Genomic DNA, 26,567 nt, shown 5'->3' on the forward strand with positions numbered 1-26,567 from the left:
GGAAAAGTTGTTTTGTTTTTGTTAGTGGTAGACTGTTTGGGTCCTCTTTTCCTGGGAATAAGTAGAAAAGATGGGTAAAATTTAAAACTAATATGTGCAAAGGCCATGGAGGTGAGTGTTCAGAAGATAATAGAATGATGGTTGTAGATGTTAACAAGAAAGTAAGCTGCACACTATAATTCTATATTAATGAAAGTATTCTTTCAAAGTGAGAACAGAATCATCATATTTTTAGAGCAACAAAAGTTTATTAACTGTTACAAGTAGCAGAATCAGCAAGGTCCTTGGAAAATCTTAGTATCACAATGAGCAGGCATGTCCTCATTGAATCTTCTGGGTTTAGCAGCAGATTAGACACAGTGAAAGAAAGAAAAAGTATATTGAGGATATGGAATATTTAAAATTAAAAACAGGATATAGTGAAACATGAAATAACTATTGCCTTGCTCCCAAGAAGCTTAGGCTGTTCATTCTTCTCACATATACAGAGAACATTAGTCAGAATTGATCTATAAAGCAGGTTTTGAGAAAGTTCAAGAGACTAAAGTAAGAATATCAGATGTATTATAAAGTTAGGTTTAATGTGTGACAAATTGATTGGTAGGTATAAATTACTAAAATTAATAGAGTAAAGCTGAAAATATTTTAATAGCCAGAGACACTGCCTTGATAAACCCACTACCTACCTGTTCAGAATGAAATCATGATATTATGAATAAAAGGTGGTTTCCTTTATTTGGTAAAGGTTACTAGAAGAGTCCTACACCAAGCATGCTTAATGGTGAAAATGTTGACCCGTGCTCTCTTCAGGCTGGGAAAGGAAGAATTTACTGGAAGTTCTCCCTAGGTCAATAAGATAAGAACAGAGTAGAAAGATCAGAATAGAAAGAATAAAGCTGTGATCTCAGATTGTGTATGCAGACAATTCAGTAGTACTCCTCCCTTCCTCCTTTGCTCCTTTCCTCCTTCCTTACCCCCCATGCTGCCCCTCTCGCTTTCTTTCTCTTTTTCTGTTTTTTGAGGTAGGGTCTCACTCTAGCTTAGGCTGACCTGGAATTCACCACGTAGTCTCAGGGTGACCTCAAACTCACAGTGATCCTCCTACCTCTGCCTCCCAGCATGCCCAGCTGCTTAACAGTACATCTTTCTACACTAATAATAGAAGCTGCAAGAGTCAAAATAACTGTAGATGCTGTTGTAGTTTATGTACTCACAGTGAATAGGAAATGCAGTAAGACAGTCATTTGCAATGGTGTAGAAGTTGTCCTATTCAGAGAACCTCTAAAGCAGTGCAGAGCCTCTATGCAGAAGCAACAAACATTAAAAGATGTTGAAGAGCAAGAAAGGGGTGTACTATTTTCATTGATTGGCAGGTTCAGGGTGGTAAGGTGTTAATTCCTTGTAAACTCATCTGTGCATTCAATATACTGTCACTCATGATGCCAACAGATTTGGGGCGGGGAGGACTGAAATTGACAAGTGGACATTAAAACGTGTGAGGAAGTGTAAATAGCTAGGTCACCTGAAAAGGTTGGCCTTAGGTGCACATTACAGAGGTGTAAAGCTGAAGAGTCTTATAGATGGCAGGGTCATTGATTGAAGGCAGGGATGGCAGTCTAGAGACCACTGAATGCATTTGCAGGGTAGGGTATCTAGTGTCACTGGTGGCAGCAGTGAAGCCAAACACAGCTGTATGGTTTTGCAGGCGTTAGCTAGCCCTGGGATGGATGGATTGAATGTGCACTATGGGGTAGATGGGAGCTATTGAGGAGAATCCCAGCTTTCTGGAATTTTGGGGAATGTGTTGCCATTTTTTCAGGGGCCTTTTCTAGTGAATAGAATTACTTGTTCAGTCAGAAAAGTAAAAGAAACTTGAATTTGGAGATAAAAGTGGCTTTGGTGACCATACAGAACAAAGCAGTGACTGTGGTAACTAGAATGCGAAGAAATGGACTACTTCAAGCCTGCAAGATTTTGTTTTATTTATTTATTTTTATTGACAACTTCCATAATGACAGATAATAAACCATGGTAATCCCTTCCCACCTTCCCCTTTGCAACTGTACTCTCCATCATATCCCCTCCTCCCTCAATCAGTCTCTTACCTACTTATTTATTTATTGTTTTTTTGAGGTAGGGTGTAATTCTGGTCCAGGCTGACCTGAATTAACTATGAGTCGCAGGGTGGCCTTGAACTCACAGCAATCCTCCTGCATTCCCCCCCCCCCCCAGGGCTGGGATTAAAGGCGTGCACCACCACACCCAGCTCTCTTTTGTTTTTATATCATAATCTTTTCCTGTTATTATGAGGATTTTGTGTAGGTAGTGCCAGACACTGCGAAGACATGGATATCCAGGCCATTTTGTGTCTGGAAGAGTATATTGCAAGGAGTCCTATGCTTCTTTTGGCTTTTACGTTCTTTTTTTTTTTTAACATTTATTTTTATTCATATATTTGAGAGAGAGGGAAAGAGGCAGGTAGGGAGAGGAGAGAATGGGTATGCTAGGGCATCCAGCCACTACATGACCTCCAGACTCATATGTCAACTTGTGCATCTGGCTTATGTGGGTCCTGGAGATTCAAACCTAGGTATTTTGGCTTTGCAGGCAAGTGCCTTAACTGCTAAACCATCTCACCAGCCTTTGGCTCTTACATTCTTTCTGCCACCTCTTGTGCAGTGGACCCTGACCTTGGAAGGTGTTATAGAGATGTTTCACTGCTTTGTTATTTCTTCTGAGCACCATGGTGCCTTCTGAGTCATCCCAAGGTCACTTCCATCTGAAAAGAGAAGGTTTTCTAATCAAAAGTGAGAGTAGCATTATATATGGGTATGAACATTAAGAGAAGTGCTTACTGGGCAGTTTGGTGAGCATAGTATCAGCATTTAGCCAGGTACCAGCAGATGTTATATCCCTAGGGCTCTTGGCCTCCCGTGTCATAGGTTTTCAGTATCAGGTACATATTCCCTCTGTGGAGCTGGCCTCCAGTCCAACGAGAGAGTGGTTGGTTTTCCCCATAACAGATATGCCACTATTGCACCCATTGGTTCATTTGGCTTAAGCCTGCAAGTTTTTACAGAAACCAGGATGCCAGGACCTAGGGTAGGGTTGGGGGAGAGAGGAGATTCTGTTTTGTTTCGCAGATAGGGTGGGGGTAGATGTGAGGTATCTACCCCATTGTGGGAAGGAGAGGGACCTTAAAGAGAAGAGAGAATATTCATTAGCCAGCATGTATTTGAACCTCTATAATACTAGACAGTATACTCAGTGTTTGTAATACACAGAAAACACCCTCCTCCTCAGATCATACATGCTGAATGGGAGAATTGACAAACATAAAAAACAGCCTGTTAATGAGAGGAGGTGATAAATGGGCAGTGAGATGCCACCTTATGTACTGGGTTGCACTGGTGGATATGATACTTCTCGAATGTAAGGCACACACGGGCAGGGTGTTTTGCATTCACTGTTCTGTCCAGTTTAGAGTGGCGTCTGAAGCACACTATGTGCTCAACAAATAATTGCTGTGTAAACAAATTCCTAACACTTGATCCCGAAAAGGGGAAGAAATGATCTGTAGAGTACAGAGGAAAGCAAGGGCAGTCACAAAGGAAGATATCTTGTGTGGATATTAGTACTGGTATTTCCAATTCAAATTAAAGTCATATTTACTTTGAAGGCATTTAGCTCTTCAACTGTGCTTGGAATTTGAGTTGGCTTTGTTTCATGATTTGAGTTTCATCTACTCTGTTTGTCAGGTACATTAATGTAACTTAGAGATTTTACTTGTCCTGAGAACATCACTTTTCAGAAAACAGTCAGATTGGTATTATGTATTGATTTATATGTCATACTTTCAGTATTGTCCTGCTTGATGTGTGTGTGTGCACATGTGCCTGTGTGCACACCCACACACACATTGTGGTTTTATGGCAATTAAACTAGTGTGGCTACATTTAATCTGTTGTAGTCACATATCAAAGTTACACTCCACATTCATGTTTTGACCAGGTAGTGGGGCTGATCCCATAGTGAGTACTTCATGGGCCTTTGCCAAGTTGATGCCCATGGAGATCTTGTCGGCTTGAAATTGTGTTGGCAGGCCATAATTTCCTCTAATTTAGGCAGGCATAGGGACATTCATCTGCTGGGTGCTTTGTATCAGAGGGTTCCAGTGTATTATGTCATTGTGGTAGCCCTAAATGATCTATTTGCCTGCAGGAAATGCTTGTGTCCTGGGGTCCCTGAGGAGTATGTTAAGACTGCTCAGTTGGCCCTGTTGTTTGTACACTCTTTGTACACTATTTCCAGAGGGCCCTGCTCGTAGCACTCACTGCTCAGGAGCAGTGCCTTGTTCATGCTAGTATCACCTTTTCCCCTTACATAGTAGTTCTTTTTTAATGTTTATTTTTATATATTTATTTATTTGAGAGCGATAGAGAGAGAAAGAGGCAGATAAAGAAAATGTGCACGCCAGGGCCTCCAGCCACTGAAAATGAGCTCCAGACACATGTGCCCCCTTGTGCCTCTGGCTACCGTGGGTCCTGGGGAATAGAGCCTCGAACCGGGGTCCTTAGGCTTCACAGGCAAGCACTTAACTGCTAAGCCATCTGTCCAGGCCGAGTAGTTTTTTTTTTTTTTTTTTGGTTACTCTAACATTAAGAGAAAATTAGTGCTCTCTTCTTAAGCTGGGTGTGGTGGTGCATACATTCAATCTCAGCTCTGGTCAGAGGTAGGGTGATTGTTGTGTGTTTGAGGTCAGCCTGGACTAGAGTGAGATCCTACCTTGGAAACAAACAAACAAAAAAATCTATAAAAATTGAGTATGACTTTATAGTAGATAGTCATATGTCCATCTGAGTGGTTTCTGTTGAGATCATGTAATCTTTTAGAAGTTGTATGTTGGAGAAAACTTAAACACAACTTTCTGTTGACAACTTCCATAAATATAGACAATATACCATGATCATGATTCCTTCCCACCACCCCTTGTTTTCTCCTTCCCAAATTCTCTGCACCGAATCCTTTCTTTCCAACTAGTCTCTTTTATTTTGATGTCATTTTCTTCCCCCACTATTATGCAGGTCTTGTGTAGGTAGTCAGCCACTATGAGGTCATGAACATTAAGGCCACTTTGTATCTAGAAGACAGCATTCATTGTAAGTATCCCGTTTTCCTTTGATTCTTACATTCTTTCCACTGCCTCTTCTGGAATGGTTTCTGAGTCTTGGAGGGAAAAACAACTTTTTTTTTCCCCTAGTGAGGATGGAGTTGAAATAAGCTCTAACCTTTATCTCTGAAGCCATTACCTCCTAGCCTTTCTTTCTCACATCTTGGCTCACATTTAAAATAAAAATAGGTGTGGGCCCTGCTGTGTGATGAAAGCGGCTCCTCTGCAGGGCACCAGGAGGGGTTGTGCCTGCCACCCGTTCATGTACATTGAGCCTCACTGGAGAAGAATTTAGGCAGGCTTTGCTGTACACTAATTCCCTGCTGCTTTACATTCCTTTTCAACTATAGATCATGATATCTTGATAATTCTTCAGAAAATTTAAAAACCAAGGTAAGTGTACATGAGGCCATGACGTTCTGTGTATAGAGGGCATTGGTACAGCACATTCACAGTTCTGCAGCTGTAACACCATTCACTTCAGTTACCTTCCTAAGCTGAACCTGTCTTCAGCAAACATTACCTTCCCTGGGTTTCTGACCCTTCCCTAGTATGTCTCCAAGTTTGGCTGGTGTGGAACCTCATAAAGTAGAGTCCTACAGTATTGTGTGTGTGTGTGTGTGTGTGTGTGTGTGTGTGTGTGTGTATTGTAGTCAGCTTGAAGTTGCTGGGACAAATATCCAACCAGACTCAGTTTATGGGAGGAATGGGTTTATTTCCACTGACAAGTCTAGGGGAAACTCCATCAATGGGTCTGCCCCCAGTGACACCCCCTCTAGCAGGCTGCTTAAGCAGGAAACTTACCTTAATCAAAAGTAACCTGAATTAAGCTGGAGAAAGATGACTTAGTGATTAAGGTGCTTGCCTACAAAGCCTAATGACCCAAGTTTGATTTCCTAGTGCCTGTGGGTAAGCCATGTACACAAAATGGCACATGTGTCTGGAGTTTGTTTGCAGTGGCTAGAAGGCCCTGATGTGCCATTCTTTCTGTCTGTCTCCTCTCTATTTACAAACCAGCTAACCTGAATCTATGGGGGACATGTATTCACATTCAAACCACCACAGTGTGACTGAGCTATTTAATGTAGTGTAATGTTCATAAGGATTCTCCATGTTGTAGCACGTGCCAGGGAGCCGTGCTGCGGATAGGACCCCCAGGGCCTGTGCATAGCAGGTCAGTGTTCTGCCACTGAGCTATGTGTGCCCTCAAGGTGTCCTTGAGAGCCATTCTTTTTTTCAATTAATTTTTTTTCTGGTACTGGGTTTTGAACCCAGGGCCTTACACATGCTAGGCAAGCACTCTGCCACCGAGATGCATCTCTAACTCTCTGCTGAATACCCGTTATTATTCCCACCCACTTACAAAGCTTCACTGGGCTAAGGACTTCTACATTGTTTCCTGACACCAGGTCTCTTCTAAGCTCCACACAAGAGCTACTTTCTGATTCTCCTCTAGAGGAGGATGTGGTGGGCTGCTTTGCCTCACATGTCTGAAATAAACTAGCAGTCTTCTACCTCAGGAGAGTACATCAGCCTTCCAAGGGCTCAAGTCAAATCTCAGGGTCAGATTTAAAGCAAGCCCTTTTCACTTTAGGAAGCTTTGAGAGTAGAATATTGTGAAGAGTTGTACCCTGTACCCAGTTCTCCTGTTAATATTATGCTGGTTCATTTGTCACCAGTGAACCAATATGTTATTATAATTGTACTTCACATTTCCTAGTTCTCCCAGTGTCCTTTGCTTTCCAGGATCATGGATGCCACAGTGCACCTAGTTGTCATATCTTCTTAGGCTCCATTACACTGACAGTTTCTCAGACTCCCTGGTTGTTATTGGCCTTGACAGGAGAGGTGTTTTGTATGATGTTCTTCAATTTGGGGTTGTCTGCTGTTTTTGTCATGATTACAGTGGGCTTGTGGGTTGGTAGAAGGAAGACCACAGAGGAAAAGAACCATTCTTATCACATTAAGTCAAGGGTACCTGCTCTCAACATGACTTATTACTGTTGATATTAACCCTGACCACTTGGCAGAAGTAGTCAGTCAGGTGTCTCCACTGAAATGCTACTATTTTTTTCTTCTTTAAGGGTCATGTTAGACACTTTCCCCCTTTAATCTACATTAAATCTAAAACAATTTCTGCACTCCTTTTCCCAAATAAAGTGTCATTTTATCCAAATCATTCTCTATATCACTTTGGTTGAGACCATAGTGACCTTTGTGCAGACTGCTTCTGGAACTGCTGCTGGCTTCCTCCTAGCCCACCTGAGTGGTCTTAGAATTGTGAATTCCTCAAGCCTTTACCTGGCCCCTCTTCCCTACTTCTGTGGTCCAGCCTTGGTGAATTTGTCTGGATTCCTTCAGCACTCTCAGCCCCTCCGTGCAGTGCTTTGCCGATGGGCACAGCAGCAGCTACTCTCTCCACCTTGCTTTCATCAGGGTCTGTTTAACTATGCTCACGTTTTCTTGGGAAAATGTCCCATCCCCCTTGTGAGATGATATGGTACCCTGGCCATATGTTTTCATGGTGTCACTGTGCCTGTGGTACTAAGTTGCTTGTTCTAGTCTGAGTCATGCCTGATAGCTCAGTCAGAGTTGACTGAGGCTTTGTCTGCCTCTGTGTGTGTCTATCCTCATCACCTGGTCCTGACTTTGTTTCTGCCCCTCTGTGTACTTTTCCTTATTACCTAGTCCTGAAGTCTGCCCCACAGGGTGGGATGGGGAGATACTTGATGAAACCTTTCTGAGCAGGTGAGATTTGTCAGGAAACATTCTTGATTTTAGCATTGCCAGTATGGAGATAAATTATTTTGCTTATTCTTAGTCCCAAATTTAAAAATTGCATGCCTCCTTTTCTTTGTGTTTTGTCAGGTACTGTGATAGCTTCAAGTGGGCCTGGAAATGTGTTCAGCCTGTGCTACTCTAGAAGATCCATGTGTACAATTCATTCATTCTGTTTCACCAAATACAAATAGGGAGTATAGCGATTGGAGTGTATGTGAGCATTTGTCTTGGAGGAGAAACTTACAGACCAGCCCTTCAGTTCTTAAGTAAATTTTGAATTTCAGTTTGATCAGTGTTTTAAAAAATGTATTTTATTAACTTATTGAGAAAGAGAGAAAGGCGGTTGGGGGGGGGTGCAGAATGGAGAGGGCACTCCAGTCACTGCAAATGAACTTCAGATGCATGCATCACTTTGTGCGTCTGGCTTTATTTGGGTACTGGGGAATTGAACCTGTGTCCTTAGGCTTTGCAAGTAAGCATCTTAACCACTGATCCATCTCTAGCCCCCAGTTTGACCAGTTTTAAGATTTACAGTCTTAGCCGGGCGTGGTGGCACATGCCTTTAATCCCAGCACTCAGGAAGCAGAGGTAGGAGGACTGCAATAAGTTCAAGGCCACCCTGAGATTACGTAGTGAATTCCAGGTCAGTCTGGGCTAGAGTGAGACTCTTCCCGAAACAAACAAACAAATAAAAATAAATAAATAAAATTAAAAATAAAAAAGATCTACAGTCTTATCCACTTACTTCAACAACAGTGTCTCCCTTATAAGCTGTGGGAAGAATTTCTAAGAATTCCAATCAGAAGAGTGATGAGAGATGATTAGCACCTTGTACTAACCAGAGCTAGTGTTTATGGTCTTTTAGGTTCTAGGTACTATTATTTAGTTATTTTACTAAGTATCTAAACACTATAGTTTAATTATTTTAGTTATTTCTGTCAGCAGCCCTTTGAGGTAGGAACAATACTATTTTCATTTACAAGTGAAGCAAGCAAGACTCAGTTGATAAATAGTATGCCCAAAGTTGCAAAAGGAGGAAGTCGTGGACTGTCTGGTTTGAACAGAGGTTCAGCCATATGTTGAAGGTACTCCTTTGTCCTATAAGCTAGCCACCCCACTTGATTGTGTGGCCTTATTCTCTGGGGTTTTAAAGATATCTAAAAGCTTAAGTGTTCGGAGGATCACCTGCCATGCCAGCTCTTATAGCTTGAAAAAATTTTAAATTTACATTTTTTAATATTTTATTTTTACTTACTTGATAGAAGCACATATATAGAGAGAATAGGTATCCCAGGGCCTCTAGCTATTGTAAACAAACTCCAGACGCATGTGCTACCTCATGCATCTGGCTTATGTGGGTCCTGGGGGATTGAAATTGGGTCCTTTAGCTTTGTAGGCAAGTGCCTTAACAGCTAAGCCATCTCTCCAGCCCTTTATTTACATCTTGGCAGCTTTTTACCATTGGGACTGGTGTCCCCTAAGGTCAGCTTGTCTGTGTGGAGAGGTTGAGTTCACCTGGTCGTATTTGTAAATGCAATGTTGTGATCAGACTTACCTGGAAGGTGTACCATAAATGCAGTCTCCTTAACCACTTCTTAGATGCATGCCATTGCAGTCTCCCAGTGGTAGGATGTGGGGGAATATTTTACAAGTGATGTGGTTTAGATAGAGTGTTCTCTTTCCTTCTGAAACTTGACAGTCAGTAAACTGAGGAAGTTTAAAGGACCCAGACTGTTCTGCAGAAGGCAACAGAAAAGCGAGCACTGATAACGCATAGCTAGTGAGTCTACACATCAGCAATAGGGGAATAACGTCAACAGTGGGGCTACTTTTGCTTTTGTTTTATTTTGTGTTCCCTTTTTAATGTGTATCTATGTGTGTGGGTGCTTTTGAAATAGGATCTCTTACTGGCCTGGAACTCATCAAGTGGGCAGGATTGGCTGGCCAGCAAGCACTGAAGATCCTCCTGTCTCCACTTCTTGAGTGCTAGGATTATAGGCATTTGCCATTATGACTGTCATTTTTGCATGGATCTGGGCATCATACTGAAGTCCTTATGCTTATAAGCTTTCCAGCTGAGCTAGATTTCTAGTTCCCTTTTTTGTTTTATTTCTTGAAAATTTGAATTTGGGGAGATTTGATATGTTTTTTGTTGTCCCTTTTCTCCACTGGGGTAGCACTAGACAGGAGTGAGTCTTGACTTAATTTTATAAATGCTGGTAGGCTAGTCTGAAGAAAAAAAATGCAACTTTGTCAATTAAGGTATCATTTATACAGCTAGGCATATGTTCAAAGTGGATTTCTGATGGCTTTTTTTTTTTTTTTTCTTTGAGGTAGAATCTCATTCCAGCCCAGCCCAGCCTAGCCCAGGCTGATCTGGAATTCACTATATAGTGTCAGGCTGGCCTCGAACTCCCAGTGATTCTCCTACCTCTGCCTTCCAAGTGTTTAGATTAAAGGCATGCACCACCACATCCAGCTCTGATGGTCTTAGAGAAATATTCCAGACTGTGCCTTTATCTTTTGATTTTGACAGTAGGACGGGTGGCTTCAGGTGTGCGATTAAGATCAAAATGGAAGTGAGTTGTCAATATCAAATATTGTAAACATAGTGCTTATGTGTTCACTTTGTGTTTCTTTTACTTATATAGCAAGGGTTCTTTTAAAATTTTTGTTTGCTTAAAAGAGAGAGAGAGAGAGAAAGGGAGGGAGGGAGGGAGGGAGAGAGAGAGAGGGAGAGGGAGAGAGAGAGAGAAAGGGGGGGGGAGAGAGAGAGAGAGAGAGAGAGAGAGAGAGAGAGAGACACACACACACACACACACACACACACACACACACGGAGGGAGGGGGAGAAAGAATGGGCATGCCAGGGCCTCCAGCCACTGCAGACAAATTCCAGACACATGCTCCACCTTGTGCATCTGGCTTACGTGGGTCCAAGGGAATTGCACCATGGTCCTTTGGTAACCACTAAGCCATCTCTCTAGCCTGTGAGGGTTCTTTTATTATCTCTGGAAACAAGATATCAAACGGCTTAGGAATAGCAGCTCCATGCACATGGGCTTCCCCAGGAATCTCTTGGCATTTCCTCATCAGCAGCTACAGCACAGTGACGTGCTTCCAGGCACTCAGAGTGAGGCCAAATCCCTCCCTGCCTGGTGTTCTTGTTCCTTCTCGCTCTCCACAGTGTTGTGAGGAGCAGCTGGCAAATGACAACTTGCACAGTCTTTAAAAAGTTTTATTTATTTAAAAGCATTTTAAGTTTTATTTATGGGAGAGAAGAGAGAGAAAGGGCACATCAGGGCCTCTTGCTTCTGCAAACAGACTCTAGACACATGAGCTACTCTGTATATCTGGCTTAACATTTGTACTGGGGAGTTGAAACCAGGCCAGCAGGCTTTGCAAGCACCTTTAATTGCTGAGCCGTCTGCCCAGTCTCCATCCATCCATCCATTCATCTTTATTTGGTACATGGCCTTGTAGCCCATTCTGGCCTTGAACCTACTGTGTAACTTAAACTCCTGGTTCTCTTGTCTCTACCTCCCAATTCTTGGGATTACAGGTGTGCACCACCATACCTGGCTTTGTTTTTTATTTTTATTATTGTGTGTGTTATGTGTACATTTGTGTATGCCTATTCAGAGCGTGCATGCATGTGGTGGCCAGAAGTCAATATTGAGTGACTTCCTCTATCACTTCCTACCTTATTCTTTGACACAAGGTCTCTCACTGAACCTGGAGCTCACTGATTCAGTTAGACTGGCTGGCCAATGAACTCCAGGACAGTCAGGTGCCACCATGCCTGGCATTTAAAAGTAATAATAATAATTATTTTTTGGTTTTTTGAGGTAGGGTCTCACTCTATCCCAGTTCACTGGAATTCACTATGGAGTCTCAGGGTGGCCTCGAACTCATGGTGATCCTTCTACCTCTGCCTCCCAAGTGGTGGGATTAAAGGTGTGTGCCACCATGCCTGGCTGTAAAAAATTATTTATATGAGAGAAGGGGGGGGAGAGAGAGAGGGAGGGGGAGAGAGATAGATAGATAGAGAGATAGATATCTTCTGCAAATGAACTCTGGCTTTATGTGTGGGTACTGACTGGGAAATTGAACCCCAGGTCATTAGGTTTTGCAAATGGGTACAAACACTGAGCCATCCATCTCGCCAAGCCCATACCTAGCATTTTATGAGAGTGCTAGAGATCCAAATATGTTTTTACATTAAGCACTGTATCCTCTGAGCCACCTTCCCCAGCCTTCTCTTTTCAAAAATTAGGCATATAGCAGTTGTACATATTTATAGGATGTGATGTTTGAGTACATGTTTTCAGTGTGTAATGACCAGACTAGTGCCATTGACTTTGCATATCCATTAACTAGGACTTTGTATAGGTATGTGTATGCTAGGAACAGAATCTGTTCCACTAGCTGTTTTTCAAAAAATTTTTTTGTTATTTTTATTTATTTATTTATTTGAGAGCGATAGACACAGAGAGACAGAGGCAGAGAGAGAGAGAGGGAGGGAGAGAGATAGAATGGGCGCGCCAGGGCCTCCAGCCACTGCGAACGAACTCCAGACGCGTGCGCCCCCTTGTGTATCTGGCTAACATGGGTCCTGGGGAATTGAGCCTTGAACCGGGTCCTTAGGCTTCACAGGCAAGCACTTAACTGATAAGCCATCTCTCCAGCCCCCACTAGCTGTTTTGAAATATTCAGGTAGGGGCTAGGGAGATCTGCTTTCAAAAACTGCTATCTTCATTAGATTCTTTAGTATCCATGTAAAGCCAGATGTATAAAGTGATGCATGTGTCTGGAATTCTTTTAGTGGTGGCAAGAGACCCTGGTGCATGTCCTTTCTCCGTCCCACAAATAAATAAATAAATAAATTCCTGTCTACCTTTGGGATGTGAGGATCTGGCTGTGATATCTATCATCCCATTGGTCATTAGGGCTGAAATATACAATTAATTGTTGTCAACCATAGTTACCTACCCTTTTACAGAACATTAAAAGTTATTCCTTCTAGCCAGGTGTGGTGGTGCACATCTGTAATCCAAGCATTTGGGAGGCTGAGGCAGAAGGGTTGCTGTCAGGTCCAGGCAGGTCTGAGCTACGTGTGGGATCCTATCTTTAAAAAATAATGAGGCTTGGGGAGATGGTTCAGAGTTTAAGAGTGCTTACCATGCAAGCAAGAGAGTCTGAGACTGCTTGAGTTAGATTCCTCAGCACCCACATAAATAACTGTGTATGGTCTGTAACTCCAGTCCTGTGGGGAGCAGAGACCAGAGAATCTCTGGAGCTTGTAAAAACAGCAAGCTCAGGGATCAGTAAATGACTCTATCTCAAAAAAACACACGGGCTGGAGAGATGGCTTAGCTTATGCATACAAATAAGACCATGTGATATTGGTCTTTTTGTTACATTGTGTGGTCTTGTGTGCTTCATAAACATACAGCGTGGGCCATTCTCATACTATGATCACTGGACTCTGCGTTCTACAAAACTTTTCTGGCTCCTTTTGCAATTCCTTCCTGCTCTTCTCAATGTTTAGTGAAATCTCTGAAACTTATCAGGAGGAAAAAGTTAAATTGTTGAGGTTAAAAGAGTAGGTAGGAAGTTACTTCACTTGCAGGTTTTAGTTTATGTCTTTTCTCCCTTCCCTGTCCTTCCCCATCACCCTTTTCTCCCTTACTCTTTCCCCTCTGGCTCTCTCCACTCCTTTTTTTGTTGTTTTTCTTGTTTCTACCCTGTAGCCCAACTGGGCATTGAATTCCCCATCCTTCTGCTTCAGGTCCCCCTCCCCCATGCTAAGATTACAGTTGTGTTGCACCATGCCTTCACTTTTTTTCTTTTAAAATCAGGAATACACTAGAAATTCTGTGATTGTAGTTAGTTTTATTTATAGAAAGTATTGGGAAACTGACAAGTGTTTTGGGACATCTTTGAGAAGTGTGTGAGGGAATTTTTCTCTGAAAAGTTGGAAAATGATAGTTTTGGTGATAGCTGGCTAAGGAGAGAGGAAGGAAGGTGATCCTTCCTGTTAGGAAAAGGGGGAGGAAGGAAGGTGTTGCTTCCTTTTGGGACAAGGGGAAGGGGAAGGAAGGTGCTGCTTCCTGTTGGGACAAGGGGGAGAGGAAGGAAGGTGCTGCTTCTGTTGGGACAAGAGGGAGAGGAAGGAAGATGCTGCTTCCTGTTGGGACAAAGGGGAGAGGAAGGAAGATGCTGCTTCCTGTTGGGATAAGAGGAAGGGGAAGGAAGATGCTGCTTCCTGTTGGGACAAGAGGGAGAGGAAGGAAGATGCTGCTTCCTGTTGGTCAAGGGGGAGAGGAAGGAAGATGCTGCTTCCTTTTGGGACAAGAAGGAGAGGAAGGAAGATGCTGCTTCCTGTTGGTCAAAGGGGAGAGGAAGGGAGATGCTGCTTCCTGTTGGGACAAGGGGGTGAGGAAGGAAGATGCTGCTTCCTGTTGGGACAAGAGGAAGGGGAAGATGCTGCTTCCTATTGGTCAAGGGGGAGGGGAAGGGAGATGCTGCTTCCTGTTGGGACAAGGGGGAGAGGAAGGGAGATGCTGCTTCCTGTTGGGTCAAGGGGGAGAGGAAGGAAGATGCTGTTTCCTAATGACAAGGGAGAGAGGAAGGAAGATACTGCTTCCTGTTGGGACAAGAGGGAGAGGAAGGAAAATGCTGCTTCCTATTGGGACAAGGGGAAGGGGAAGGAAGATGCTGCTTCCTATTTGGACAAGGGGGAGAGGAAGGGAGGTTCTGCTTCTTATTGACAAGGAGGAGAGGAAGGAAGATGCTGCTTCCTGTTGGGACAAGGGGAAGAAGAAGGAAGATGCTGCTTCCTATTGACAAGGGAGAGAGGAAGGAAGATACTGCTTCCTGTTGGGACAAGAGGGAGAAGAAGGAAGATGCTGCTTCCTATTGACAAGGGAGAGAGGAAGGAAGATACTGCTTCCTATTGGGACACGAGGGAGAGGAAGGAAGATGCTGCTTCCTGTTGGTCAAGGGGGAGAGGAAGGAAGATGCTGCTTCCTTTTGGGACAAGAAGGAGAGGAAGGAAGATGCTGCTTCCTGTTGGTCAAGGGGGAGAGGAAGGAAGATGCTGCTTCCTGCTGGGACAAGGGTGAGAGGATGGAAGGTGCTGCTTCCTTTTGGGACAGAGGGAGATGAAGGAAGGATACTGCTTCCTATGGGCCAGGTGTTCCATTTGGCTCTTAGTTTGGAAGATGGCATCCCTGTTTTGCTAGCACAGCTGACAGGAATAGTGACTGAGATGACAGTACAAGAACCATCCCACCTTACTGAAAGCTTAATTTAGCTGAAGTGCATTTGGTGTTCTACAGAATGGCACGTTGGAGGTTTATTTATTTATATTTATGGATTTAAAATAATGAATTTTGGCTATCACTGTAATTAACTTTTAGCTGGGCAATTCTGTAATCATGCAACACACTTGCCAACTTGGTTTCTGCTGTGGAGAGCATTGTATAGTATTTTGAATAGTTGTTTTGTAAAGAATTAAAAGATGTCCATGAGTCCATTTTAATAGATTGTTTAGCTGTCTCCTAGCCTATCTCACTGACTTTTCTTGACTCCTTTATTTTTCATTTCTTTTTTTATATTTTTTGTTTGGTTTTATTTATTTGAGAGTGACCGAGTGAGAAAGAGGCAGAGAGAGGGAGAGGGAGAGGGGGAGGGAGGGAGAATATGGGTATGCCAGGGCCTCTAGCCACTGCAAACGAACTCCAGATGCGTGCGCCCCCTTGTGCATCTGGCTAACGTGGGTCCTGGGGAATCGAGCCTCGAACCGGGGTCCTTAGGCTTCATAGGTAAGGGCTTAACCGCTAAGCCATATCTCCAGCCCCTATTTTTCATTTCTTTCTAGTTCTTCCATGAATGTTATTTTGGAAGTGATAGGCATTAGGTAAAAATGGCAGCTTTTCTGTCATAATTTAACCTTTTTAGAAACAATGTTCTTTTCTCTGTCTCTTGAGAGATGAATCAATTCCTTTTGCTTATAGATGCTGTTTTGTGGTCAAAAAGTTGTTACTATTTTTGTAATGGAAAGTGCAAATTGAGTTTGTTGGGAAACATATCCTAGTCCAGTGTTCAGATAGTGGCACTTACTTTGGGTGAGAGTTCTTGGAAAAGTCCTCCTCACTGGTATGTGGTGGCCTGATGTACTTTGACAGATGTCCCTGTGTTGGCTCTTGCAGACAGGATGGCCAGTCAGAGATGAGGTGCTATAGATTCCCACTTAAGGGTAATGTGTACCACAGTGAGCTTTACTGCTTAATTCAGTTACTAGTTACAGAAGACACAGATTTTGATTTCATCAAGTCTCCTTGAGGTAGCCTATCTCCTCTGTACCACTTGATATGGAAATACTCTGCAGTTCATCTAGCTGGGGCTTATTTGGGGCTAATAACTCCTCTGTCTTTCTAGTTAATGCATTACAGCTATTGTCACCAGCTGACTGTCCTTTGTGAAGAAAGGGAGGCCTCTGGGGAGGAAAGGAAGATGGGTAGTTTTGGTTCATGAGGCCTATTGTTGGTTAAGGTCTGGGAATGGTCTATGCAGAAAGTTTCCAAGAGAAAATGCAGACCACAGTAGGACTGGAGCCAGCCACTTTGGGAAGAGGGTGGAACCACACCCAGACCCAATTACTTCTGAGCATTCAATTCAGAGCCAGTGTTTCTCTGCTTTTCAGGTTACCAAGGTGTAATCCAGAGTTGCTGTTAATATAACATTTTTTCCCTTGTTTTTGTGTGAATTGTGTGAATGCTGCACACTTCCTCAGCCTGTGGACTGAACTTTTGAGAATGTAGTCAGTGGTTACTTTCTTCCTAGGGTGGTGTTTGCCTCTAGTGCTTCTTCTGTCCTTTTTAACTCATTATATTCTAGGTATTTGGCTCTGAGGACTGTAGTAAACTCCTTGCTGTCTTTACCTTCTCCTCCCTAAGTGGAACCTTATTTGGAAAACATTGGCTAAAATCCCTTACTGACTTTAAAAAAATCACCTAAAATGTTTACATGAGTGGCACAGTTTTATCCAGAGCCAGGTTATCTGAACCACCAAGTGTTTGGGTAGGGAGATTGCATTCATTAGCTTGGAGTCACTTGGGGAGTTTGGTTGTAGTTTCAGGTGCTGAAGAACAATTCCTGACTACCTTGGAGATTGGTGTGTGCTTGGAATCTGAGCCTGAAACTTAAAACTGGCAAAAATGTTGGGCACCATTTTTGCAAGCTTAAGAAAATAAGAATGGCTTAGAAGACTTTTAGAAAACGGCTAGCCCGACTTCATCTTATTGTCAGGAAGATGGTTTAATCAAGAGGTATTTAGGAAATGGGTGTGGTATTTAAATCTATCTGACCTGAACAGGCTTGCTGCTGCTTTTAATAAAATAGGTTTTAGGAAGACAAAACTTGACTAACATCACACTACTGGCGTCTTGCCTTTTCTTATGAATGTGCTGAAATGGTCTAAATGATGCCACTAAAACAGTGTGTGCAGTGTTCTGATGGTGTATTGATTCTTCTGTAGTGCTTAGAACGGCTTGCATGCCTCCCAGCAACAAATATGTATGTGACAGACTGTGTAAGATGAGCATGCCAACAAATGGAATGCTCCTTTACTTTTCATAGCTGTGCAACTTAAAGGAAAAAAGTGTGGTTTTAGAGATGTGGCCTTAAGGCACTAACTTGCTCTACCCAGTACACGAAGCTCTGTAGGTTATTTTAGCAAAACCTAATCAGAGGGAGCAAAAAAAAAATGGCATTTATAGAGTTAGCTTATTTATTGATTGCTATTTGCCACCAGAAGGAATATCTTATTTCTTTTAATAAAATCCTTTTGAACAGTTGTCTATATTTTTATATATTAAGTATATGGGGAATTTGATTTTAACAAAGTTAACTCATGTATTTGATATGGTGGGGTGGAACTAAAGAGGGGGAATGGAGGAAATGCCAGGTTGGGATTCATGAAAGAGGGGCAGCCACACCACGTTCCTCTTTTCGTTGTTCCCCACCTGCCCTCACATGCACAGACCACTGTGTCCATTCCTTTTAGAATTTGCTGTCTGTGAGCTTACAGAGTGTGGGTCCTGAAGTCAGAGGACTGTGCTTGCTCAAGCTCAGTTTTCAGAGGGAAAGACCCCAGTGTCCTGTGGTGCTGGGTTTTCACCAGCACGTGAATAGTGCGATCACTCACTGCAGCTGCCAGCTGTGCTTACTGTTGCTGCAGAGGTGGCAGGTTTGTCTCAATACAGGGAAAGGTACATGTTCCAAAACAAAGCCTGTGCTCTTCCTTTTCTTTTTAAAAACATAAATTAGTTTGTTAATGGGGGAAATGAATAAGTAGTAACATTTGTTGAAGAAATGAAGCCTGTCAGATCCCTTTTTCCCTTTGAAGATCTTCCTCTGTCAAGCTTCTATTAACTCTGTGTAATTCCAGCAGAACTGGCAAGTTGTTTTGCTTAAAATGTCTTCTTTCCCTTGTGCAGTGAAAGTGGAATGTGAGAACAGATCTTAATAGATATAGTTACACAGTTTATTTTATCATGTATCACTTTATTGCTGTCTTCAAGAACATTGTTATACTAAATGTTCCAATAATGGAAATTTTATGCAGCTACTTCAAATGAAAGGAATTTGCAAAAACTCAATTTTGGAACTCATTCCTTGAGGAGAGGGAAAAACTCACCATGCTGTGACCAAATTAGATTTCTGATATGTTGGCAACTTATCAAACACTGTCATTTCAAGAAAGCAGGGTGTGGGCTCCAACTAGAATGAAATGTCAGTCCTTACAGCCACTTTGGATGGGAAGTGTTTGGGGCTTTAATATGATTGAATGGTTCAATGTTTACTTTCTTTTTTTTTTTTTTTGTTAGTAGCAGGTAGTTACATTTGGTTATGTACCTGAATAAACATGCCTCTACATGGGATCATGAATGACCGTGTTCAATGACAGTGGAATCGTCTTGTCAAGAGCTTGATTTTCATTCTCAGAGATATTAGTTGTACTTACTGGAGCTCCTTTGTTTTGCAGAGATCATGATGCAGCCGTCCTTTTGGATTTCTTTTTAATAATGTGTGACCCTTCACCTTTGATTCCCTGACCTGCATTACCTTGGTAACCATTTCATTTTTTAATTTAATTTCATTTTTTAATTTTGGTGTACAAGCTGTAACATTTCATCTCTCAGAGTGTAGGACTGAGTTCCTCAAATAGAGATACCCCTTTGAGCAATAAACTTGCAAAATGCTGCTTTCATTTTCTGCATTGAAATTCACTTCAGTTTTTAAAAATAAAGTATAATCTAATCTATGTTTCCATCCTTTAAAATTTAAGTTAAATGAGTACCCATGTAGGGTATTTCCTTTTCTGGTCATGCTTTGCAAAATTTATGAATTAGTTGATGTTTATGTGTCGCTAACATGCACCCAGGAAGCCCGTAAGCTCCTTTCTTGCCCCAAACTATTGACACACAAAATCACATACATATACCACACACATACTCACTCTCATCACATAAATCCACCCCCCACACAGACACCCTCATTCTTACCACATACCCACACATACCGTACACACCCTCTCACCACCCACATCTTATATGCACACACCCACATATCACACTAATATACTCTTATTTTCAACACATACACCTCATGTTCTCACATTACACACACACACACACACACCCTCATTCTCACCACATGCACCTCGTAAACACATGCACACTCTTTTACTCTCAATACATACACCCTCGTATAACCCCTCCAACACACAGTCCAGTCCTTCACCCTCACCATACAGTTTTGCAGACTGACTTTTCTTCTTCAGAAATAGAAGCAGCGGAAATTTGTTAGTTTCTTAGGTGTCATATTTTACATCCTCAGATTATACTTTGTATTTTCAAGTATTACTGAGAAGAAAAGTTTTAATTCTTGATTTTAATTTCATTTAAGGGCTAAGAAGAATACACAGTTAATCTCATTACCAAAATTCACCTCTTCCTTATTTTGTTTCTTTAAGGCATAGGGAAAAAGCAATGGTTCAGCATGATCAAACATGGTTTGTCTTTGCTGAACCTGGTCCACTCTGGAGCCAGATTAATTTATGTCATTTTCTCTTATTTCATGTTTGTTTTTCAAATATTGCATTTTTACTGTATCCTGCTTTTCAGAAGATTCTTAAAAGCAAAACAAACCAAAGCAAAAAATCAGACTTGAGTTAGTTCTTAAAACTGCCAAGATGTTCTTTAAAAATCATGTTTTCAAAACAATGACAAACAGTAAAATCTCTCAGCCTGGCCAACGAGTTGTGTGTCTTCAGCTCATTCTGTACCAGTTAATGCTGGTGTTTCACTGAGTGAGCCCTGTAGTGGGTCCTTGTGCACTGTGAGCTGTGTCAAGATCTAGAAAAGTTTATGTTGCTCATTAGAACTGTAGGTTACAATCAGTTGGGGTGAGCTGCTCATTGGCCACAGGAATGCTCACAAACACATCTCAGATCACAAGCTAGTATTTGCCTGTAACACCTACATACCTGGAAAGCTCCTGAGTTAAGAAGTACATCAGTGACGTTACAACGTCTTGGCAGTCGGGAGCTGAACCTTGAATTTTAAGGTGATGTAAAAAAATAATTAAATTTTTTGGATGTGGTGGTGGATGCCTTTAATCCTAGCACTCGGGAGGCAGAGGTGGGAGGATCACCATGAGTTTGAGGCCACCCTGAGACTACAACTGAATTCCAGGTTAGCCTGAGCTAGAGTGAAACCCTACCTTGAAAAACAAAATAAAACAAAACAAAATGCACCCCACAGTTGTGCAGGAATGTTTTTCAGATCTCAGAAGATTTTCTTTTCTTTTCCCCCTCAGTCCTTTATTTATTCCTTGCCCTTCAGACAGCAAAGGAAAGGTATTTGACTTAAAGTTCACAGACTCACAGGGCTGCAGGAGGCTCATGGTGACTTGCTTGTCAACTTCACTCCTCTGGCTGAGTGAGGAGTGAAGGATGAGCCTGCTGCAAGTTCCCTGGTGATTCACAAGCTCTCAGGGTCTGATATTTTACCCACAAATGTAGTAGGAACTGAAGACAGAGTAGTAGATGCAGAAGTGGAATATTCTCATTGTCAGGCTTTATTTTGTGATTAGATTTTTCTTTAAAGCTGTTTGCTAAGTACATTTGAAGATAACTTCAGAGACCTAATACATGCATAAATTACTTATTTTCAGTGAGCAATTGTTATTTGGTTAGTATTTAGTACTTGTTGTAAGTTGAGAGCCACACGTATATAGTTTATGTAATTGTGACTTGTTGAAAAAGTCCTTGTTTGAGAGCCAGGAAACCTGCTTTGAACTGGCAAGGTCTGGATATGCCAATGGTATCTCTTAAGGAGATTAACCAAAACAAAAGTACCAAATCAGAAAGACTTTAAAAACAATTCAATTTTGGTTTGAAACTATGAACTGGCTGTTTGTCTGCCCGGTGGGAGTTCGTAAAACATTGTGTTGTTGACGCTGCTTCCGTTGTATTGTGTGAAATGCAGATACTGTATGTCTCCTACTTGCTTTTTAGGGTTGTTGGGAGGATAAATGAAACACTGAGAACTCAGAAGAAAGGTGCTTTTGAAACTGAACCTCATCCTATGGCTGTGCCAAGAGTCAGTGGTAGTCAACCCGGTGGTGAAGGGCCAGGATCATGGCTCTGGAGCCAGGCTGCCATGGTTCGAATCCCACCTTGGCCTCTTGCAAGTGGTCTGACTGCAACACATACCTAACCTCTTGTGCCTGAGTTTCCTCCTCTTTAAATTGAGGAGATAATAATAGCTTCTCCTCAAAGGACCATGGTGAGTGTTAGTTGAGTTGATGTATATGAGGTCCATAGAGCAGCACTGGCCTGCAGTCTGGCTAGGCCCCTGCCCACCATGAGTAGGACATACACCTTTCACATAGGAGACTTTAGCCTGCCCCTCTGCTTAGTCTTCTGACATTGGCTTAGACACCTGTGGACGCCTAGACAGTTGGGATCTGCAGAGTTGATGGTAAGTAAGCACCTGTAAAATACATGCAAGTTCAGTGGGTAAAGTTAAACTTGTCTTTCTGATCTTTTAGGAGGAAACATTCAGCCACGGAGAGACACCTTATCCTCAGCTATTAGATTCTCTTTTTCTATTTTTGGCTGTAGAGACAGAATCAAAGACGCCCAAGAGAGAAAGCCGTCTTGTACCTGGTTAGCTAGCTTTACCCCAGTAAACTGTGTAGCTAGCTCTCACAGAGTGTTAAGCTGCTTAGAGGTTTCACTCAGCTATTTGAGGTTTCAATGTCTTCTTAGGCAGTGTGAAGGGGAGGGGACCTCACTACCATGCACAGGAAAACACTCCAGGTTCTTCCCTGTCCTTCCCATGACAGTGCCAGTGCTCCAGTTGGTTAAATACATCCTCCCAGGCTCACACCCCTAGTATATTCTAGAACTTCTGCTCCAGTCTCCTGATACCTGCTGCCTTGCATTTACTACAGACCTGGCAAAATCAAGAATCAACTTTCCTGTTTGGTTGAAGGATCCTCAGCTGTGGTGTGTTCTCTTCCCTCAGGTATTAGGCATGACAGCACTCACTCAATTTGGCAAAGCCCTGCAGCTTCCACAGTCCACTGCCACCATCTTGGTAAAGTCGCACATGGACATGCAGCCACCAGCCTCCAGAAAGCTCTGTTCCTTACCTAGGTAAAGCCTCATAGGGCCACCGTCATTCAGAAGGCTGTGTAACCTGGTAAAGTGCAGTACCAACAGTCTACTTCCACCTTGTCTGGAAGGTTCTTTTACCTTTGTGACACTCACAGGTTTTCTACAGCAGTAGATTCCTAGTCCTGGTTGTATGTCTGTAGTCACTCGCAGATCTTAAGAATGTGGAGCATTGGCCCCACCTGTAGTTCTGATCTTGCTCTAGTAGAGGACCATTGATCAAGAGGTTCAGAAATACTGAAAGTTTTTTTTTATAAACAAGGAAAAATGGGTAAATAGTGTGTACACATGCAGATTTGTGCATTCGTCCTGAAGTGGGTTACACTAAGTTAAAGTGGGTCTCTGGGTTGATGGAGTCATTGAACATTGCTCCAAGAATCAACCATCACCGCAGCCAGCTTGTGCTTAGCTGCTGGGGTCATGAACTAGAAGGGTGATCTTGCTTCCTCCTTTTCTCACCTTTCCTCTTTCTCCTCCCTTTTATTCATTTAGTGTTCCCCCTGTTCTCTTCTTTCTCCATAGTGCTGTCCTTCGTCTTTCTGTTTCATCTATCTGTCATCAACATATGGCATATTTGCTTCTCCAGAGCCCTCAGCACATAGTAATCCAAATGGACTTTCTTTCTTTGTCTTAGTGTCTGTCTTCTTTTTCTTTTTCTTCTTCTTCTTCTTTTTTTTTTTTTAGAGAGAGAAATAGTCAAGGAGGGAGAGAGAAAACGAATGGTAGTGCCAGGGCCTCCAGCCGCTGCAGATGAACTGCAAACTCATGCACCCCCTTGTGCATCTGCCTAATGCAGGTCCTGGGAATCGAACCTGGGTCCTTTGGCTTTGTAGGCAAGTGCCTTAACCACTAAGCCATTTCTCCAGCCCTTAGTGTCTGTTTTTCTAAGGTGTAGGCACTGTCCCTCATAACCCAGCAGTAGTAGGTTTTATTTTTGGTCATGTGACCTGAGTTCATTGAGAATTTAGATGGCTTTGTTACATGGACTTCAACAGGCTGAGGAACACCAGGCTCCAGTTACTGAGTCATGGAGGTTAGATACAAAACAGAGTAGGTTGTCTTAGACTAGAGGCTGTTTAACTCTGCTTCCATGTAGCTGCTGCATAGTTTTCTCCTTGGTTTTGGTTTTTCTGCACCTTGGATGGAAAGGCATTTGGACTTGCTGCCCCTCTGCCATCACGTCAGTCAGGCGTGTTGGCTAGAACAGAGCAGTTAGCAGTGCAGAGGCCTGTTAACTATCTGCTTCCAGAGATGTTGGTGAAGTAGCCCTTACAGAGGCTAGGACAACTCTGAGGGTGAACAGACGTGTTGCTGTGTAGGCAGCAGCTCTGTGTGCAGCCCTGGACCTGGGTACATTAGCCCTAGTGCCACTAGGCTATCTTAGGAGGCCCTTATGACCTTCCACCCCCCTGAGGCTTTTATGGAGACAGAAAGAAACATTGTGAATATATGGAAAGATACTCCTGACATTCTCAGTGCAAATTAGCCCTAGTCAGAAAAGGAGTTTAAGATGGTGGCATTAAAATTGCTGCCCAGGCTGGATGTCACAGAAGCAGCACCTATTAGTAGATATGACATTGTGTGACACTTTTCAGAATCGGAGGACCTAGAATAGCTTTTCTGCTTTCCAGCCACATCTTTTTTTCTTTTCTTTCTTTGAGGCAGGGTCTTACTCTAGCCCAGGCTGACCTGGAATTCACTATGTAATCTCACAGTGGCCTTGAACTCATGGCAATCCTCCTACCTCTGCCTCCTGAGTGCTGGGATTAAAGGTGTGCTCCACCACGCCCGGCTCTCTAGCGACATCTTTAGGTACATTCAGAAGCATGCCATGCGAGTGGCAGCCCACATAACTTACTGCACAGTTTACTGAGGTCTTTTCCAGTCTACTGTGCTCACCTTTACTCGTAGTCCTTTATCTTTGCAGAGGAGAAACTGTGGCTGGTACTGGTGGTGGTGGTGACAAGAGGGCAGGTCAAGGAGCAGCTTCACACTCTTTTTTTCCTTTTTTCTTTTTCTTTTTTCCAAGGTAGGGTCTCACTCCAGCTCAGGCTGATCTGGAATTAGTCTCAGGGTGGCCTTAAAAGGTTCATACTCTTGGTCAAGGTCTGGCACTAGGCTCCCTTGCTGGCTGAAGTTTCTCTTGTGGCCCGGCATACATTCTTGCACATAGTAGATACTAAGCAAATGCTAATTCCTCATTTCTCATTAGCACAGGTAATTAAGAGCGGGAGCTGATAGACTGCACGTATCTGTGCAGAGATATATCTGTAATTAAAGTTTTAATTAAAGAAACACTAGACCAGGCAGATGGTTCTTATCCTTGCATCCTGTAAACCAAAGAGCTTTGGCTTCTTGATCTTGCAGACAAAGCAGAGAGCCACAGCCAGCCTTCATGGTGGCACCAAAACAGGGTGGTGGTCTTACTACCAGCCATAATCTAATGTTTGTAGTTCTCTCCATAATGACGCATCTGTGGGTAGTTTTGCAGCTGATGTGGAAAGACAATACATCAGAGTTGGGTCCTGACCAAACTTTTGAAATCTCATCAAGGGCATTGCCACAGTCCAGCTGGTAGATCACAAGGCTTGTGGTTTTGTGCTGGATCTCAGAAGCTGACAAAGCGTTATTGAGGATCATCTGCTAAGCATAGTGTTGAATTAGAGACCACCATCCTGAATGTTCAGGTTCTGCTCTGTACGCAGTGCAGGAGTGAGATGTGTTTGCCTGCCTCATGCTCGTCCTCTGCTATGTCACAGTGACCTTAATGGCGAATCAAGTACAGAATTAAAAATGTAGCCACCACAGGAGCTAATAGAAAAAGATTTCTCCCATCTCTTGTCACTTCTTAGGACCTTCCAGTGAACTTACTGTAGTCACATCAGCAAAAAGCCAGTGCTCTCACCTTGACACCTTGGTCTTCAACTACCCTTCAGCCCCCAGTTTCATACCCTGCCTCATGACTGTTTACTCAGTGCCATTCATACAGGAATGGCAGTTTTAGGGGAGAATTGTGTATCACTGGCATCTCAGTTTAATTTGGTAGCACCAGTACTGAAGATTGCATTTCTTATTTCACAGGAAAGCATGTTAGCTTTGAGATCAAGAACAGAGTTTCTACTTTACTAAATAGTGGGTGACTTCACCATCTGAATCAGTTACTTTCTCATTGCTGGGATAGAAAACCTCACCAGATGCAGCTGATTAAGGATTTAATCTGTCTTACAGTTCCAGAGGGTAGAGTCCATCATGGATGAGAAGGTGTGGCAGGAGCAGGCACCAGTGTCACATCTTTGAACCAACAGGGAGGAAGTGGAAAGAGGGAGTACAGCAAGGGCAAGGCCACTTCCAGTGACATACGTCCTCCAGCTTTTCTGCTTTCCAAGCTCCACCTCCTGAAGAGTTGGAACAGCACCACCAGATCAAGTATTCAAACACATGAGTCTTAGGCAGTGTGGGGGGGGGGGATTTTACAATTTAACCACTACCACCACTTGGATCTGTGCTGCTTTAAAAGCATGTGAAAGAGCCCATGTTATCCTGAGAACTACTGACCTGTCATAAAATGATAGAGCTCAAAACCATCCACAAATTAAAAGTCCAGTCACTTGGGTGTAAGTGTAGGGAGACAGACCAAACCCATGAGACCTGTGACACGTTCCAAGCAAAGCCTGGGTCTCACAGGCTTGATTAATTTCTTTTTTTTTTTCTCTTTCTTTTCTTTTTCAAGGTAGGGTCTCATTCTAGCCCAGGCTGACCTGGGATTCACTATGGAGTCTCTGGGTGGCCTCGAACTCACGGCGATCCTCCTACCTCTGCCTCCCGAGTGCTGGGATTAAAGGCGTGTGCCACCACGCCTGGCTC

The 26,567-nt window shown here is 42.9% G+C and overlaps 1 protein-coding gene across 17 annotated transcripts in view; it reads left to right on the forward strand.

The window, feature by feature from the left end:
• Camta1 (calmodulin binding transcription activator 1) overlaps positions 1-26,567 on the forward strand; it is a 933,671-nt gene that overhangs the window by 70,148 nt on the left and 836,956 nt on the right. The window contains exons 4-6 of one of the 17 annotated variants that reach the window (XR_006637124.1): positions 19,005-19,088; positions 21,540-22,005; positions 22,555-22,685. The exons of 12 other annotated variants lie outside the window; for them this stretch is intronic. The gene's annotated coding sequence lies outside the window, so the exon portion shown is untranslated. Of the gene's footprint in view, positions 1-19,004; positions 19,089-21,539; positions 22,006-22,554; positions 22,686-25,931; positions 26,130-26,567 lie in introns of all 17 variants that reach the window. 4 more of the 17 variants (XR_006637127.1, XR_006637123.1, XR_006637125.1 and 1 more) reach the window with 4 other exon arrangements.

This window comes from Jaculus jaculus, chromosome 5 (genome assembly GCF_020740685.1).
Source record: "Jaculus jaculus isolate mJacJac1 chromosome 5, mJacJac1.mat.Y.cur, whole genome shotgun sequence".
NCBI lineage: Eukaryota > Metazoa > Chordata > Mammalia > Rodentia > Dipodidae > Jaculus > Jaculus jaculus.